The following is a 20,252-nucleotide window of genomic DNA, read 5'->3' as shown; positions in this document are numbered from 1 at the left end:
GCCGCCGAAGACGAAGATCTGTCCGGGGAGGAAGGTCTCACCCTGGACTGCATCGCTATTGATGATCGTAGGAGCCATCAAGCCTAACGATGACGACACAGAGGAACTCTCAATGAAAGCACAAATGTCGGTGTCAAAACCGGCGGATCTCAGGTAGGGGGTCCCGAACTGTGCGTCTATGCCGGATGGTAACAGGAGGCAAGGGACACGAAGTTTTACCCAGGTTTGGGCCCTCTTGATGGAGGTAAAACCCTACGTCCTGCTTGATTAATATTGATGATATGGGTAGTACAAGAGTAGATCTACCACGAGATCGGAGAGGCTAAACCCTAGAAGCTAGCTTATGGTATGATTGTTATTCTATATGTTGTCCTACAGACTAAAACCCTCCAGCTTATATAGACACCGGAGAGGGTTAGGGTTACACAAAGTCGGTTACAATGGTAGGAGATCTACATATCCGTATCGCCAAGCTTGCCTTCCACGCCAAGGAAAGTCCCTTACGGACACGGGACGAAGTCTTCAATCTTGTATCTTCATAGTCCAGGAGTCCGGCTGAAGGTATAGTCCGGCCATCCGGACACCCCCTAATCCAGGACTCCCTCAGTGCCATTGAGAATAATTAACCATAATATTATCTAGGAGTTTAGTAGCTTCTCCTAAAGTGATTTCCATAAAAGTGCCTCCCGCAGCTGAATCTAAAAGATTTCTAGAAGCAAAATTAAATCCAACATAAATTTTTGTATAATCATCCACAAATTCAAACCATGAGTAGGGAAATTATGTATCATTAATTTCATCCTCTCACAAGCTTGTGCAACATGTTCATGATCAAGTTGCTTGAAATTCATAATATCATTTCTAAGAGAGATGATCTTAGCAGGAGGAAAATACTTAGAGATAAAAGCATCTTTGCACTTATTCTATGAATCAATACTATTTTTAGGCAAAGACGAATTCCAAGCTTTAGCACGATCTCTAAGTGAAAAAGGAAATAGCTTGAATTTAACAATATCATTGCCAACCTCTTTCTTCTTTTGCATATCACACAAATCAACGAATCTATTTAGATGTGTAGCGGCATCTTCACTAGGAAGGCCGGTAAATGGATCTTTCATGACAAGATTAAGCATCGGTAAGAGGAGCAATCGGGGTGCTAATAAAATCATTGTTGTTGGTATTGGTATAGTCACACAACTCAATGTTATCCTGAGCCATCGTGACAAGCAAGCAATCCAACACACAAGCAAACAAGAAACGGGCAAAAAGAGGCAAATAGAGAAAGTGTGGGAGGATAGAGAGAGAGAGAGAGAGAGAGAGAGAGAGAGGGCGAATAAAACGGCAAGGATGAAGTGGGGGAGAGGAAAATGAGAGGCAAATGGCAAATAATGTAATGCGGGAGATAAGGGTTTGTGATGGCTACTTGGTATGTTGACTTTTGCGTAGACCAACCCGGCAACGGCGCTAGAAATGGCTCGTTGTCGGGAGTCAAATCTTAACTTGCGCGAACCTCCCCGGCAACGGCGCCAGAAATCCTTCTTGCTACCTCTTGAGCACTTGCCTTGGTTTTCCCTTGAAGAGGAAAGGGTGGTGAAGCAAAGTAGCGTAAGTATTTCCCTCAGTTTTTGAGAACCAAGGTATCAATCCAGTAGGAGGCTACGCGTGAGTCCCTCGCACCTACACAAAACAAATAAATCCTCGCAACCAACGCGATAAGGGGTTGTCAATCCCTACACGGTCACTTACGAGAGTGAGATCTGATAGATATGATAAGATAATATTTTTGGTATTTTTATGATAAAGATGCAAAGTAAAATACAAGCAATGAAAATAACTAAGTATTGGAAGATTAATATGATGAAGATAGACCCGAGGGCCATAGGTTTCACTAGTGGCTTCTCTCAAGAGCATAGGTATTTTACGGTGGGTGAACAAATTACTGTTGAGCAATTGACAGAATTGAGCATAGTTATGAGAATATCTAGGTATGATCGTGTATATAGGCATCACGTCCAAGACAAGTAGACCGACTCCTGCCTGCATCTACTACTATTGCTCCACACATCGACCGCTATCCAACATGCATCTAGAGTATTAAGTTCATAACAACAGAGTAACGCCTTGAGCAAGATGACATGATGTAGAGGGATAAACTCATGCAATATGAAGAAAACCCCTTCTTGTTATCCTCGATGGCAACAATACAATACATGCCTTGCTGCCCCTACTGTCACTAGGAAAGGACACCGCAAGATTGAACCCAAAGCTAAGCACTTCTCCCATTGCAAGAAAGATCAATCTAGTAGGCCAAACCAAACTGATAATTCGAAGAGACTTGCAAAGATAACCAATCATACATAAAAGAATTCAGAGAAGATTCAAATATTGTTCATAGATAAACTTGATCATAAACCCACAATTCATCGGTCTCAATAAACACATTGCAAAATGAAGATTACATCTAATAGATCTCCACAAGAGAGGGGGAGAACTTTGTATTGAGATCCAAAAAGAGAGAAGAAGCCATCTAGCTAATAACTATGGACCCATAGGTCTGAGGTAAACTACTCACACTTCATCGAAGAGGCTATGGTGTTGATGTAGAAGCCCTCCATGATCGATGCCCCCTCCGGCGGAGCTCCGAAACAGGCCCCAAGATGGGATCTCGTGGATACTGAAAGTTACTGTGGTGGAATTAGGGTTTTGGCTCCGTATCTGATCGTTTGGGGGTACGAAACCCAAAAATAGGCAAAAAAATAGCAATTCTGGGCTCGGCCTCCGGTTAATAGTTTAGTCCCAAAAATAATATAAAAGTGTATAATAAAGCCCAATAATGTCCAAAACAGTAGATAATATAGCATGGAGGAATCAAAAATTATAGATACGTTGGAGACGTATCATGCCTTCTTAGCCCGAAATATTTAAGATATATCTTTGTCTCATTGTGCTCCGACAACACCCTCCATCTCAACCCGCGGCTTGCTATTCCAAAATTACAAGCGCGCAAAAACTCCCAACTCCTGTGAGATCCCACCACGCGAAATCCAGTGATATCCCTGAACCGAAAGAACCGCCTCAAATCGATGGGGGTACTTTCATAACTTACCCCACATTTCGGACAAGCGCGTCCCTAAGCCATGGTTCCCCACTCCCATGCCATCCGTCCACCCATTCGCACATCGAGGCCGGTAAAACCCGCGAAGCCCCACACCCTCCTCCATCCGCCACCCTGCCGGAGCCTCTTCCCCGACGATGTCGTCCACAGCAACACCTCGATGTCCCTCATCCATCGTACTGGATGAGGATCCGTCGTCGATCTGGTCGTCCCGCCAGTTTAGCCACCCCGTCCTCCACCTCCAAGGAGCTGCCCCGACGTTCCCCTCGTCTTTTGTGCCACCTCCATTCCCACATCATCGTCTTCACCTGCACCACCGGAAGAGAATCATCATGACTGTTTCCTCGGATGAAGCTGCGGCCTAATCGGCGCCACTAAACAGGTTGTACACTAATCGCCGCATTTGCTTCTTAATTCGATCTCATGATGCTGCCGGCGCTCGGTCCCGAGCCGACATGGTGCGGCTCCATCCACGGTGGCGTCGCCGGCCACTTCCTCCACGGCGTCGCTCCCTCTGCAGTGACGTCCACATCAGTAGGAGCTGCTGCTGCTTTAGCTCTTGCTCGCGCTGCTGCTCTGCTCTTGCTCTTGGTCCCCTGCCTTGTTTGGTCTTGCTCTTGCTCTTTCTCGCGCTGCTGCTCTCACTCTTGCTCTTCCTTGTGATGCTGCTCCGATTTAGCTACACTTCAGTCGACTGAATCAACTTTTGGGCCAGTTGATTTTCAGGGGGTGGCGGGCTCGCCGGAGTTAAGGAAGAACCAGCCGCAGCGGGGAGGGGGGCTCATCGGAGAGGTACCTCACTATCTATCTTATGGTTCAGGGTGGGGGCGGTGGTCACCGGCGATTGTGGGGCGCTGGCATGGGGATCGCCGGAGAAAAAGCTCGGCACGGGGGGCCTAGAGGGATGGCCGGGGCGGCGGCGGACAGGCGGTGGGGAGTGTTTTCGAGGCAGGCGGGGCGGCGCACCGCCGGCCGCGGGCGGCGGGGGCGGCTGCTTGGCCGGTGGAGGCTGGCGGCTCAGGGGGGTGGAGGTTGAAGATGAACTGCAGGCCCTTGATTTCGTATCCAACGGCTGCAAAATCGACTGACCAGAGATGAAAAAGTCAGTTGAATGACGTGTAGCCTCACCTCTAGTGCGTTCAATTTCGACATTAAAATTCAGTTTCGATAGCAAAATTCAGTTTCGGCAGCAAAATTCAGTTTCGACGGTTAAGTTCAGTTTCGACAGTTAAATTCAGTTTTGACAGTTAAGTTCAGAGATGAGCGGCTGACGTATTTTACATCTAGCATTTTGTGGTTATGTATTTTACATCATCTATTGGAGATGCTATTAGAATTCCACTCAGGTTAACGTTGTCTCTCTTGTCCTGCTTCAACCTCGGCGTCGTACAACTCACCGGAGCTGCTTGAATGACGAAGCCCTCCATCAAAGCAGAGTAGTACCTCGGGTTCCATCTCAAGACGCCTAAGATCTTCACCGGCCAACCCAATCACGCAGAGATCAACATGGCTTCGCCAAAGAGGTTGTACACTTGTTGCATCTCTTTTTTTACTCTACATGTTATATATATTGTCCACTGAGCACACGGAGTAACGAGAAATACGATTATTTTATCCTACTATATGACAAGTAGTGAGGTAGTAGGCAACTTAGCTATCCGTGATGGACTCTCTTGAATGCCATCATTATTTATCTCTGCGCATTTGAGCTGTGCATTTGTCGATGGCCCTGGGAGCTGAGCTAGTAGGGCAGTGGCCTGGTCCCAAAGTAATAGAAGTAGCACAAAAACATTTTTTAGTGTAGGAATTTCCTTACTCAAGCCTGCCTACTAGAATCACTGGTGGTTGAAAGGAAAAGTGAATGGAAAACATAGGAATTGGAAAGTTTCCTATGGTACTACTTTTCATGAAGTTGGTGCAAATGAATGGAGCAAAGGAAAACTGTAGGATTTGTTCCTTTAGTATCTCCTTGAAAGAAAACCTTGTTACAGATATGTACACAATTACTTTTGTTATAGATATGTGACAAAGAAAACCTTGTGTGGTTTGTCCTACTCCTGCGGTGATGTGTTCCACCCCAGCTCAGCTGCTCCAACGACGAAGGGTTCACCATAGTAGGGATCCGCTCTCCGGACTGTCTTTCGCCGCCTCAGATCTTCTTCCCCGCCACCGGCAGCCACGACAAGTGCATTACCATCATCAACTGAGCAGATGACCTCGAGGACTACATGGGTCCGCAAGAGAGGTTGCACTCTTCCGTGTCTGCTTACGTTATGCATCGCTTAATATGATAACATGCTACTTTATCGTCGTTTTCACCTATTAGACTCCGAGTTAGGTCCAAACTTATGCTGAAACTGGAGTTTTTAAATGGTTGTGGGGTACATATTGGGGTAGCAATCAGTACTATCTTTCTACTATCTGGTTAATCTCGGGTGTCTACTATGGGTTTCATGTTGTGTGCAAACAAACATTAAAGTAGCCATTATCTGTATATTTTAACTAAAGCTATTATCTGCCTGCTATCATTGATTTTGGGTCTATCCACAGTTTGCTACCATCACTATGGATTTGTGCATGCACTCCTTACATAATGTCACTACGTTTTATTCCTATGCATGTCAATAATTGTACACAATGGAACTGAACATGTAGAGCAAAAGAGACGAGCCTTGCGTGGCAATAAAATTTCATGCAGACATCGCTCCTTGGTGGGTGCAAAGGAAGCCCCCCTCCACCCATTTCGGATCGTAATCAAGAGGAAGATAATTGTTCTGAGGGGGATTCAGAAGCAAAAGACCACTCCTATTTACCCCATGAGGTCTTCTCTCTAACTTGGCATGCTAATGTTGGTAATATCATGCATATGGTGCCTTGCATTGCTTACTGTATACATCAAAGATGTCATCTGCTTAGTTTAGACATGCTTTGTGTCAATGCCATCTGTTTAGTTTCTTTATCGTATATGTGAATCATGCAATGCCATCTTGTTTAGCCAGGCATCATATATGTGAATTTTGTAATGCCACCCTGGTTAGACAGTCATCTTATATGTGAATTATATCATGACATCATTTTTTATATGTGTTAAATTTGTCAACAATTTTCGTACATTCAATTACTCTTCCTGTGCATCAGCCATTTGACACGGTCATGCAAAATCTGGAGTGGAAACAAGGTCTTCAGAGCAGACAATGCTATCTGACGAAGCGCATGTCTTGCTGGTTATAGATAGCTCCTTAGAGGAGGATTCAAAGACAGATGACCAGTCCTATTCCCCCCTGAGGTGCATGCTCTAACTTGGCAGGGTTATGTTCCTCATATCGTGCGTATGGTATCTTGCATTGCTATGTCATTTGCTTAGTTTAGACATGCTTTGTGTGAATGCCACCTGTTTAGTGTCTAATTACCATATATGTGAATTATGCAATGCCATCTTGTTGCAAGATATTATATATGTGAATTATGCAATGTTATCTTGTTGCAAGGCATTATATATGTGAATTATGCAATGCCAATCTGTTTAGCCAAGTGTCATATATGTGAATTATATCATGCCATCCTTTTTTGTATTTCTCATTGCTTTTGTCGACAATGTTTGTATATTCAATTGATCTTCCTGTGCACTAGCCATTTGAGTTGGTGATGGAGAAATCTGGAGTGAAAACAAGGTCTTCAGAGCAGACAATGCTACCTGCTGAAGCAGATATCTTGCTGGTTACAGATAGCTCTTCAGAGGAGGATTCAGAGGCAGATGACCAGTCCTATTACCCCCTGAGGTGTATGCTCAAACTTGGCAGGGTTATATTACTCATATCATGCATGTGTTGTATTGCAATGCTTAGTTTGTACATCATATACACGATATTGAATGCCATCTCCTTAGTAGATACATCATACATGTGATTGCCCTCTGCTCACTTCCTTAGTATATAAATCATATATTTGAATTATATCATGCCATGATGTTTACATAGATAGCATGTATCTGAATTATGGCATGCCAACCCATTTTCTAAAGACATAATATAGTTATATCATCTCATCCTCTTTACATAGTCATCATATTTTGAAATATGTCATTCTATCCGTGAATTATATCATGTCATCATGTTTCCATCGACGGCATGATTGTGATTTATGGCATGCCAACCACTTTAATAGACACATCGTATAGTTATATCATGTCATCCTGTTTACTTAGTCATCATATTTTGAAGTATGTCATTCTATCCTGTTTAGTTAGCCATCATACATGTGAAATTGTGTCATGCTATCCTGTTTAATTAGCCATCATATATGTGAAATTATGTCCTTCTATTCTATTTGGTTAGACCACATAAATGTGAATTATTTCATGCCCTGTTTTCTTCCCTACTATCCATTGCACCTGTCTATCTTACAATGTCTGTACATTCAATTACTTTTCTTGTTTATCAGCCATTTCAATTGGAGGGGGTGATGGAAGTATTTGTGGGAGTAAAAACACGATCTTCAGAAAAGATTGTGCTACCTGTCGATGGAGATAGAACCACGATTGTACTTGCCCAAGAACCAGCCCCAGCACACATAACCCAGACTCACACAAATTGTACCCCTACCCAGTTGGACAGAGAACCAGCTACACCCCTTCTAACCCCAACCCCAGCAGATAGTGACCTAGTTCCCGTTGACACAGCACCGTCTGCACCACAGAGCACCCAAACACGAGCAATTAGTAAGGCAACTACAGTGCCCAAAGCACGAGGACCACCACTCCGAACCCCAAGTTAACGCTTAAAGCAGAAGAAGAATTGATCTCAGGTCAGGTTCCGTAGCTATGGTTCATACTACTTTTCTCTTGCATCACTGTATTTACTCATACCAACTAATTTCAAATTTGAAGGATGCAATTGAAACTCCAATGGCGCAACAGGTATGTTTTAAACCTATTTCTTTAACGTGTTTGCTATTGTAACTTGCTCTATGTTGATTTCAGTTTCAATTGAGTAAACAGTTATGTTCTCATGCCATGCACATTACAAGTGTTGTTATTGCTGTGTAGTTTCCCACACTTATATTTTGTCTATGCTGCTTTGTCTTAAATAGATATGATTCGAACTGTATCAATCTTGATTTGGCAACATAAACTAGAATGATATAGACCATACAATGACCATACTACATAGATATATGTTTGTTTCATGCTGTTATCATGTCCACCTTACTACTGAACTGGTTTACCAAAATGAGTTTCATATACTACATTGTAAACTTGTGATGTGTTTGTTTGTTTTCTTTTGGAACGCAGATAAAATATTGGAGAAGAGTACCCCATTATGCAATGGTAAAGGAAGTAATGCAGATAAGGTTCAAGATAGTGAGACATCCCTGTTGGTCTCCAAGAAAGCTGATAAAAACTATATTGAAGACACTGAGACAACCCCAAAGTCCTGTCATGATGTAGTGTTCGAGTTACTGGCTACTACTGTTGGCACCAGCTCTTCGAACTTGCTGCATGAATCAGTTCGGCTTCTTGAGTCTCAATTTCAAGTTGAAAGACATTGATCAGATGTTATGCGACAGGAAGCTGAAGGACTGAGGAAGTCCCTGCAGAATTCAGATGCATACTTTCTGGTGCAACAACAAGTGCTGGAGGATTTAAGCGCCAAACAAGAGAATGTTAATAAGCTTGATAAGCATCCTGCCAGCATTATGGGTACCCAGGATATTGTTTCTTGAGCTCTTCTGAAGTGGTTTCAGTTCTGGACTTGTTTTGCTGCGGCGTTTATATGCTGCTTTGTTCCCTATATTTGCATTGGTGGCGAACTTTGATGCCCAGTGGATGTAATATGTGTAATAGCCCTGATAGCCTAGCGTAAGTTGCTTGCTAATTTAGTTCCTTATTGTCTTGTTTATTTGTTTTCTTGTAGTCAGTGCAGTTCTTTTTCTGCGGCTTGCTAGTGGCTGCAATAACCTATTTTTTTAAAACTAGGCCACAATAACCATGGGCTATATATTTGTTGTAGTTAACAGGGGGCTCCTACGGGTCGTAGAAACAATGGGCCTTCTACTGGCCGTATCATCAATGGGCCTTCTACGGGTCGTATCATCAATGGGCCTTCTCCGGGCCGTATGATTGGTAGGCCAAACATGGGCCAACAGCAAACCACATTATGGCCGTAAAATGGGATAGAGTTAAAATCATCCGTTCATGGGCCGACCATAACGGGACGTCATTAATCGGCCATATTTGATGACGCTATGAAAACGGCTCAACGTATTAACGGGCCACAAACGGGCCGACTATAACGACGGGCTGAATTTGGCCCACAAGCAGAAAATGACAGTAACGGGCCATATGTAAACAAATACTGGAAATGAGCCCAAGAATAAATGGGCCCTGAGAAGGCCGAAAGATAACATGGGCTGGAAATGGCCCAACGGAATAATGGGACGTTAATGGGTATAAAGTGATACACTGTTCATTACGGGACAGTTTCACCACGTGCCGTTAATGGGCTAGGGGTTACTAAGGGCCTCATATGGGCCGAAAGACGTCATGGGACATACATGGGCCATATGTTAAAATAGGCTGGAATTATATTGGATGGCCCAGATGACGCTACTGGGCCTAATTCGGATAGGCCGTAAACGGGCCCTGGCTTAGCGTGCTGTAAATGGGATATATGCGAACAGGCCGTTAACAGGCTTATCGTGGGCCGGCCCGCCACCTTTTGACCAAGTCAAATGGGCCGGCCTTTTCACACGAATGGGCCTCTGTTGGGCCGTGCCACGTGTCGACGTATCATAGGCACTTTGGGTCCAATGAGTGGATGACATCTATCCCAACGGTGAGCCGACACGTGTTTCCTCCAGCCAATGATGATTTTACACATGGAAAATCCCCATTGGTCGGGGCTATTAACTAGTTATCGGATCCAAAACCGGAACCGATAGCTTAACGGCATTCCGTTACGGTGGATGCCACGTGTCGGTCACCCTTGACGAAAGCACTTCTGTGACGCGCGATTTATCGTCATGGAAGTGGACACTTTCGTGATGGTAATTTTGGTAATGTCATGGAACACTTCTATGATAGCACAAGTATGACTATCTTGATTCTGTCATAAATTTGTCATGGATGTACATGCATGACAGAAAATGTGACCTACGTGACAAACACGTATCATCACGGAAGTGTATTTTTTTGTAGTGATCAGGGCATACCTGACACAAGGCACGTTGCTGGAGAAGGAGGAAGATGCGGAGCGTGTGGCCCGGCAGGCTACGGTGTACTGCATTCAGGACGGTGAGCTATACAGGAAGCGGCCAAAAGATGTTTCTCTGTGATGCATTCCAGGGAATAGAGGAATGAGCTGCTGGCTGACATACATGGTGCAGACTGCGGGCACCACTCATCGTCACGCACCCTAGTCGGCAAGGCTTTCCACAGCGGGTTCTACAGGCCCACGGCACTCAACGATGTGGCCGAACTGGTGAAATCCTATGAGGCCTACCAATTCCACGCCAAGTAGATCCACCATCCAGCTCAGGGCCTCTAGACAATCCTGCTCTCATGGCCGTTCATGGTCTGGGGGCTGGATATCCTGGGTCCGTTCCTTCCAGCACCTGGAGGTTACCACTACCTCTACGTCTCCATCGACAAATTCACCAAGTTGGCGGAGGTGGAAGCCGTCCGCACCATCCTAGCTGGGTCAGCAGTCAAGTTCATCAAGGGCCTCGTAAGCCGATTTGGGGTCCCTAATCGCATCATCACCAAGAATGGCTCACAGCTCACTAGCAATCTCTTCAAAACATATTATGCTAACCATGGAACGCAGATCTGCTACGCCTCCGTGGCACACCCCAGGAGCAATGGCCAGGCCTAATGTGCCAATAAGGAAGTTTTGAGGGGTTTCAAGACTAGGACCTTCAAGAAGAAGCTCGAGGCCTATGGCAGGGGCTGGCATGACAAGCTCCAGTCCGTGATGTGGTCCATCCGCACCATCGCCACCAGGCCGATAGGCGAGACCCCGTTCTTCCTTGTCTACGGAGCAGAAGCGGTTCTCCCACACGAGGCCAGCCATCGCTCCGCGCGGGTCCTGGCGTTTGATGAAACACAGCAGGACGCCATGCGGGGGATGGACCTCGTGCTGGGGGAGGAACGCCACCGTGAAGCCTCACTCTGAGCTGCGAGGTACCAGCAGGCGCTGCGGCGGTACCAATGCTGCAGCGTCTGCTCCAGGCCGCTCGAGGTGTGTGATCTTGTCCTGAGGAGGGTGCTCTCCAGGGAAGGGCTGCACAAGCTCTCACCCATGTGGGAGGGCCTGTTTTGGGTCACCCACATCTCCAGTTCTGGCGCCGCCCGCCTGGAGACGCGGGACGGGATCCCCATCCAGAATGCCTGGAACATCCAACACCTCCGGAAGTTCTACCCATGAAGCAAGGCCCAATGCCTGTGACGATCTCCGCTCGTGACACTCTCACGTAATAATGAGTGGGCCTGTACACACCCCAGAGTCTCAGGAGTGCCGCCCTTGCGCCTCGGGGGCTCCCTCCCATGTCTTACTGGCAGCACTTAGCTCCACGCTGGTGAGAAGACAAGAAGACTAGACTAGGTGCTGGACGCGGCTTTTCATTTGCTTTCCGCAGTTGGCTTCTCCCTTTTTTAGTGAGCATTTGCTTTCTGGTGTTCCTCGCTGGCCTGGTTCCATCGCCTTTGTGCCTCCTTTTCTACCCTCGGTTCCTCGTTTTTTTGACCGGTACTCTCCCTCGCATGCCTCGCGAGAGGGCTGGACAGGTGCCCTCGTGAGCGCTTTCGTTTTGTGCCCTCGTGAACGCTTTCCTTTCCCTGTTTTTCGTAAGGCACCCTCGCTCGAGTTCGCAAGCTGGCGCACCCCTCTCAATCCGTGCCCCCTGGGTACCGCGATGCGAAACACAGGGTCATGGCCGGCAGTGCTTGCGACCAAGATTCGGAAGAATAAGAATTCCCTAACGAATTTTTGCAGTTCCCAGACGCCTTCCAAGCACAGGAGGCCTCGCCTGGCACTCGGGAACGCACACCTCTCGAGGCGGAAACTACTCAGGCACATCAAGCTAAGTTATTCCTACGCGCATACATGAAACGTTGACGCTGCAACACAACACAAGAGCGATAAATATAGCACAACCACTTGGAAATCATAGTTGTTGCACGCCCCAGCGGGGCCCCATACTTGTTTCTCTTAATGCAGGAAGGAAAAGAAGAACGAAATAAAAGTGGCACGTGCTCCCGCCGCAGGTCGCGAGGACGGGCCCATGGCGCTCTCCTGAGCTCAGCCAGACCCCTCCTCACGCTTCACTCAAGCGCGACAACGAGACGACCCGCTGCTACCTTTGAAGCGGGCTCGATGGCGTGGCGGCTCGTCTTAGCTGCCACTGTTGGAGCTGTCGCCAGAAGAAGAGTTGCCGTAGCTGGACGAGCCATGGTCGGCGCCAAGGGCGGGCCCGCCTTCACTCTCATTGCGGCTGTCGCCTAGGCCGAGCGCCTAACCATCGCCGTTGTCCTCGGGGCAGCACCCGACGCGGAGGCCATGTTCCCCGAACACCCTCACATAGAGGATCGTGTTGCCATCATACTTGAAGTGGAGGGAGCACCGCCGGCCCAGGCCGCGCGCGCGGGCAAACGTCTGACAGTCGCGGGTCAGGGCTGCGTTGCCTCCGGTAGAGACCTCGACCACGACCCGTGAAGCCTTGCTGCAGTAGCCTTCCACCTGCAGCCAGAGACCGCCTGGACCAGTGGCTGGCAGCTCACCGGCAAAGAACTGCGAGAGCTGAAGCCAAGTGCCGGCAGGGTTCTCTGACCACACGACGAACTCCGGCAGCACTTCTGCAGAGTGGAAGTGTGGCCTGGGTGGCCTCGCGACCACGACGCGCCTCCCTTCATCGACGGGGCTCCCACGACTCGGGTGACCACCACCACGTGAAGAGGCGCCACCGCGACCACGAGGGGTCGCGACGGTGGTCATGGTTGTAGGCGTTCTAGGAATGGGGGTCCCCAGACTTGCCTGCCTATGTCTTGCGGCGTGGCTCAAGTGGGGGCCCAGCGCGGCCCATCTTCATTAGCTCAAGCTCAAGACCCTCGCGAGGGGCAAAGCCTCGTGGGGCGGACGACCAGAAGCTTCCTCAGAGGTAGCCTCATCAGGCAGGCTCGCGAGGAGGCGGAGAGATCAAGGCAGGGGTACCTCACGAGGAGCCCGTCACGCAAGCCATGACGATCGAGACCAGGCGGGCGCCGGCCTACGCAGTGTCCTTGTTTCCCCTTTGGTGCAAAGGGGGCAAGCACAGGCCAAGGCATCGGGCAAAGGTTGCCATTCCGGTGCAACATGACAAAGACCAGTAGAGCGGCGGGACGGAGGTCACCATGGAGCCCAAGATGGCGTCATCACCAGTGCTTTTGGCAGCCGGAGACCTCCTTCAGTCAGGATAACTTGTACTAGATGTTCCCCTTCAAAATGGCCAATTGTTGGCGCCCTTCCCGCTCATTATTTGGGGAGAGGCCCAGGGCCCCTATAAATATAGCTAGCCACCATAGAGTAGAGAGCGGAGAGGAAGGGACCGAAAAAGAGAGATAGAGAGATAGAGAGAGAGAGAGAGAGAGGCGATTGAACTCACCCAAGCAGTTCATCGCACCAGCTCAAGAACACCTCTCGCGAGGCTGTTGTTCCCTTGTACCGTTCATCATCAGCCCCTGAGGCAATCCACCAGACCACACACTGGAGTAGGGTATTACACCACAACGGTGGCCCGAACCAGTATAAACCTTGTGTCCCTTGTGTTGTTCGTTGTTTCCAGCTTAGATCACGCGAGGAGATTGGACGTAGATCGGTAGGGGAGAGATATCCGCGCGCACCCTAGTGTTCGAACCTCAAGGGTGTGCCGGAACCCGAAATCCGACATTTGGCGCGCCAGCTAGGGGTGCGCCGGAATCTTTCTTCCATTGTTCGCGTACGATCTTCCGTCGTGTCCATGGCTGACGCCCGCCGGGCTCGCGCCGAGCGCCGGGCTGCTCTCGCCACCCGCGCGGCACCCGTCGGCAGACGCCCTCGTCGTTTCCCGTCGCCTGCCGCCAACGCCGCCACCGGCCCGGCGGGGAACGAGCAGCAGGCCTCCTCCCAGCATCCTTCGGTGCAGCAGGAGGGCCGCACCGCCACACCGCCGCTGACTCCAGCCATTTCGTCTTCCCACGCCCGTCGCGCCCCCACGGATGCGCACGCTGCGCTGCTCCTGGCAAGAGAGCTCTTGCACTATCGCCCCATTGACGACCTCTACGAGGACTGACTCGCCCGCATCACCGAGCTCGTCAGCGCCACAGGGGGCTCTCCCTTGCTGTCCCTCTCGCTGCCTCACCCTCCATTCCACATAGGAGGCGGGGATCAGGAGGCGCCTCCACCACCTCCTCCCCAAGGCGCCCTGGCTCCAAGGCGCGTAGCCCCAGGGCGAGACCCTCCGCGTCCGGCGCTTGCGCAGCAAGAAAGGAGCTGCCAAGAGATCCCTCGTCCCCAAGAAGGTGCTCGCGCGCTCCCAGCGGCGGCGCGCCAAGATCGTGTCCCTGCACCTCCATGCCAAGACCCCGCGCTGCTCCAAGCGGCGGTGCACGGTAATCCCCAGGAACAAGCCTAGCACCGGTGGCCACGGCAGGCTGCCGTGCCCACACCCCCGAGCTGCGCGGCGTCGCATGGCCAGGATAATTCAAGCCTGACCTGCCGCTCGCTACGATGGCACGACGGACCCCGCGGAGTTCCTACATCTCTACGAGCTATGCATCGAAGCCGCCAACGGAGACAAAAGGGTCATGGTGAACTGGTTTCCCATGGCGCTCAAGGACGGGGCCCGCACCTGGCTCCTGAACCTGGCTCCTGGCACAATCTCCTCCTGGGATGAGATGCGCACTCGCTTCATTGCCAACTTCCAGGGCACCCGCGACCGACCCCGGGCCATGAGCGATCTGCACCGCATCAAGCAGCAGCTAGGGGAAACCCTGCAGAAATACATCCTGCGCTTCAACAACGCTCGCCTCAAGATACCCAAGGTGACTGAAGAAGCCATCATCTCGGCCTTCTCTGATGTCATACGCGACATCAAGATGAAGGAGGAGCTAGCAATCCATGAATACATGTGCACATCCCTGGAGCTGTTCAACTTGGTGACCAAGTGCGCCAGGGCTGAGGAAGGGCACCTTTCCCTCCTCGAACTCCTGGCTGCCGACCCAGAAGAGAAGAAACCCAAGGCCAAGGACGTGAAGTGCAAGGGGGCTGCCGTGCTTGCAGCGGAAGCAGACACCAAGCGAGGCAGAGATCAGCCTGAGTCATCCAAGGGCAGCCGGTACTGCGTGTACCACGACCTCCACACCCACAACACCAACGAATGTCAAGAGCTCAGGGCCGTGAGAGATGGACGTGTCGGCCGACTCCCCGAGCGCAATGACAGGGGCTATGGCCGTGGAGGAGGAAGAGGTGGCGGACGATGGGAAGACCGTGGCCCTCGCCAAGGGTGGCGTGACCGACCTCACGAGGATCGCTGGCAGGACCAGCCTCGTGAGAATCGCCCGTACGGCAACACATGCCTTCCTCCTCTGCCGCCACCGCCAAGGAGGAACGAAGGCCAACATCAAGACGAGGGGCTGGGGGCTTCCAGGAGCCGCGCGCAATCGCTTGCATCTTGGGTGGCGCGCAGGCCCCACCCTCTCGGTGCATCCTCAAGTAGTCTGCTCGCGAGGTGAATGCAGTCCTCCCCAAGCTTGAGGCCACGCGCCCTCTCAGGTGGTCCGCGTGCGCTATCACGTTCAGCTCAGCGGATCAGCTCAAGTGCGTGGCAACGGCCGGAGTCCTCCCAATGCTTTGCTCTCCAGTCATCAGCAATGTGCAGGTCACCAGGACCCTCATTGATGGCGGAGCAGGACTCAACGTCCTGTCTGTCGAGACGTTCGACAATCTCCAAGTGTCGTACGATCAGCTCCAGCTGACCAAGCCCTTATCAGGAGTCACTGATGGTTCCACTGTTCCCATAGGGCAGGTTCGCCTTCCAGTCACCTTTGGACAGCACAACAACTACCGCACGGAGGTCATCGACTTCGAAGTTGCACACAACGCCATCCTTGGGTACCCAGCCCAGGCCAAGTTCATGGTAGTGACTCACCATGGATACAATGTCCTCAAGATTCCAGGAAGCGGTGGAGTCATCACCATACCCTGTGAAGAAAGGGGCGCAGTGTGTTCACTTGAGCGCGCGTTACAAGCCGCAGCAATCGAAGACGCAGACCACAGGAACGGAAGGCTTCCCGAGGCGACCCTTAAGAAGAAGAAGGTTTCACCTGGCCCAAGCCACAAGGAGGCAGGCGCCTCCGGAGGTGTTGCGTCAGGGTCCGCGCCCAATCAGGGAGCGCCACACTCTCTCGCATAGGAAGGCGCGCCCGGCGCCCTCTTTAGGCAGGGCTCGGGGGCTTTTCTTGGAGAGCCACCGACTTTCCCAAGGTCGCGAGGGAGGCGCTCGGGCACCGCTTTAGGGGTGCTTCCAGGCATGTTTCCCTCAGGAAGGTACAAGGCAAGGAAGACCAAACCCTCAGAAGTTCATCGCAAGAAACACCCAGGAGCTACAGGAGTCGAGAGTCATGCGCGGCGGTCGTCGTTTGCCCACCGTGGCCCCACATCCTAGCAAGGATGGTGGGCTGGGCGTTTGCATCGACGTGCCAGGGCTCAACCGAGCCGCGTCTCAGGAGCGCCTCTGGCCTTCGCACGTGGGGCGTTGCGAGGGTCCACCTCACAGCTACGTTTGCATGCCTTTTGGCCTGCCGAACGCGGTCGCCGCTCATCAGCGCCTGCTGAGGAGAATTCTGGAAGCCCGGGAGGTCAGGCATTGTGCGGTCCTGGCGGAGATGGAGATGGCCCTCGGGAACCCACCTATGCGCCTGGAGCCTCCCGAGGCTCCTGGGCCTGGGGGCTCGTGAGGATCGACGTCTTCATCGCGCATCGCTCGCTTCTTCAATGTCACTCCATCTTCAACGGCACCAGGTGACACCTTTCTAAGTTCCGTTCTTAGCTGGGAGCGCCCATAGGGCCGCATCATTCCCAGGTCGCGTGGGTCCGTCCCTGCGGCATGTATCCGTTTTGCTTATGCTCTTTACTTACCTTGCTGGGGGTGCCCCTCGGGCTGCATCATCCCCGAGCTGCTCGGGCCTGGCCCAGCGGCGTTTGCTTTTCCCACGTCTACTTAAAATGAATTTGCTCTTTCGCGCTTAATTGTCACCTGGTGCTTATCGCAGACTTCTTCGCTTTCATGCAAAACGCTTGCACGTTAAAAGGGGGTACCTGAGCATCGCGACTCATGGGCTCCTACTGGCTCTCCAGCCCTCACCCCCTGGCCTTGACCCACGGCATCGCGACCTGTCATACCTGAGGCGGCTGAGCTAGCTCGAGGGCCGGGACCTGAGGACATAGAGCATTTGCATTCTAACCACCCTGCAGGAACACACCATTGAGAAAGGCCCAAAGCCAGGCGCAACCCACCTCGAGGTAGGGCCTCGTGAGTCCCGCACTTGCTCATGAGTGCCCAGATACACCTCTCCTAGCCCTACCATGCCGGCCATGTCTCAGGGCGGGGCTGTACACGCCCTGGGGGCTCCTCTCGGAGGGGAGCCCCCTGCCACATACCAGTGGAAGCACCATGCTCCGTGCTGGCTGACGACACTGCCGAGGAGAGGCTATGCCCATACACATACGGAAGCGCTATGCTCCGCGCTGGTGATAAACAACTGAGGGCGGCCTACGGTCGTACCAACCTCAGGGAGCCCAGAGCTCAGTGTCCGGCACCATCGCAACGCCTCCCCTCAGGAGCACCGTGCGAGGGGGCTGGACACGGGGGCCTCGCCCGAGCACACGCCACCCAGCCAGGTCCCTCGGACCAGGTCGTCACGCTTGCCTCCCCGAGCGGAGCCAAGGTATGGAAACTCGTTTGAACATCAAGGGGGACTCCTGAGCATCGCGACTCAGGAGCCTAACTTGCCTCGTAGCCCCTCACTCCTTAGTCCCGTCCTGGTTTCTGGTCGGGGCTAACGCTGGGTGAGGTATGCGCGGGGCCGGGCCCTGCCGACGCAGAACGACTAATCCACTCCTCGTTCCCCCCTTTCCTACTTGTTGCTTGCGCGTCAAGGGGGACTCCTGAGCATCGTGACTCGGGAGCCTAACTTCCACGTAGCCCCTCGCTCCTTAGTCCCGTCCTGGTTTCCGGTCGGGGCTAACGCTGGGTGAGGTATGTGCGGGGCCGGGCCCTACCGACGTAGAGCGCGAACAAGTATGGGAGAAAAATGCAAATTCCAGGAAATTCAAAGCAAATATTACAAGCCATAGATTGCTTCACAACGCCAAACACAAGTTTAAACGCCTCCGCGAGGCATGGTGCATGTTGCAGGAATAAAAACAGGATAGAAGCCACGAAGGGATCACTCTCTAGTGGCGACGCCACCCGTGGTGGAGTCACGCTGGGCGACTCCGCCTCCCGGGGCCGCGGAGCTGGCGGCACCGCGCCCGGGCAAGACGCTGAAGGTGCGGAACCTCCCCAGCAAAGCTTCGGCTCGGCCTTTCACGGCCTCAATGGCAGCAGTAGCAAGGTCGCCGCTCACGGGTTCCAGCAGGCTGTCGAAGTCGATGTCGGGGTCGCGCAGGTAGACGTGGTTGAGGACATGCGTCAGCACCCCAGAAGACAGGGCACGCGCCTCTTCCTCAGCCGTGGGGCCAAGGCCGTCTACGACATCTTCAAGCGCACGAACCAGGAAGGGAAGCATCTTGGTGTGGCCGTCCTCCGCACCGACCAGCGGCTCCTCCAAGCCACTCTCGTAAAGCATCTTCAGTGTGGCACGAGCCTTCTCCTCCATCCTCGCGAAGGCCACCCGATCCTCTGCCATGACCTTCGCCTTAGCGTCAAGCTCGGTCCTCTCCGCCTTCAGCGACCGCTCCAGCGTCTCCAATTTGCCGTGGCGGTCATCAAGCTTGGCATCCCGGTCCTTGATGGCAGCCTCCCGAGCCTTCATCTCCTTCTCTTTCTCCTGGCAGCCGTGGACCTCCTTGGCGAGGTCGTCGCACAGGCCATGCAGCTCGGTCTCCAACGCCTCGCAGCAAACGTTGGCAGCCGCAGCGTCACCCAGGGCAGCGTCGCGAGCGGCCTTGGCTTGGTTGGCGGCCTGCTACTCCCCATCGGAGGCCGCCACGACCTGGCTCAGCGCTGTTCGGACGGAGGCAGCGGAACGGGCCCAACCAGAAGCTAGCTCCAGGCGCCCGGCCACTAGGCGAGGGTCCGCGCTCAAAAAATCCTCCCACAGCTGGCTCAGTTCGCTGGCGACCTGGTCCAGGACGGCGACAGTTGGAACAGAAGAAGCGGGAACTGGCGGAGCAGGCGAAAAGGACGGCAGTGTGATCATGGCTTGGCAGGAAGAAACCCCCTGGGCCTTGGTCACCCCGGCTGCAACATCGAGCGCAGTCGACTCCAGGGTCAGCGGGGCCACGGGGGCTGACTCCTCGCCAAGGCATCCCGGTCGGCCTCGCGAAGACAATCGGACCGGGAAGGCGTGAGCCTCGCCGTCTTTCCCCTCAGCGGACGAAGACGCCATACCGGCAGGTGGACTCGCCTCGAGTAGGGCCGCAGAAGCCCCTTTCAACCTCTTCGCCGCAGGCACCAGCCTGACAAAGAATATGGACGTCAAGCCTCGGCGGCAGAAACCAAGCAAAGCACGAATCGAGCACTTACTGGTCGTTGCTCGCGGACCCAAGCAACCTCCGGCCAAACTTGAAGCCCAAGAGCCTGCAGCTGGGGTCAGCCTCGGGAGGCCCGAAAGTAGAGGGTACATCAGGAGGGCTGGAGCTGGCCTCAGACCACCTAGGGACCAGAGCAGACCATGGGGGAACCAGCCCCGACCTGCCCTTCCTTGTGAACAAGGGAGAGTCCTCCCCTCCTCGCCTGGCGTCGGCCTCGTCATCGTCCGGCATGGAGCGGAGGGCCTGGGACCTGCGCTGAGGGAAAGGCTCCCTCGACTCCTCGCCAATCGCCTCAGAGTCAGACTCTTCCTCCTCCGCCTCCTCTTCCCCATCGCTCTCGCTGGAGCTATCAGAGGACACGTTCACCATCA

Source organism: Triticum dicoccoides, chromosome 3A (genome assembly GCF_002162155.2).
Source record: "Triticum dicoccoides isolate Atlit2015 ecotype Zavitan chromosome 3A, WEW_v2.0, whole genome shotgun sequence".
NCBI lineage: Eukaryota > Viridiplantae > Streptophyta > Magnoliopsida > Poales > Poaceae > Triticum > Triticum dicoccoides.
This window is presented reverse-complemented; position numbering follows the sequence as displayed.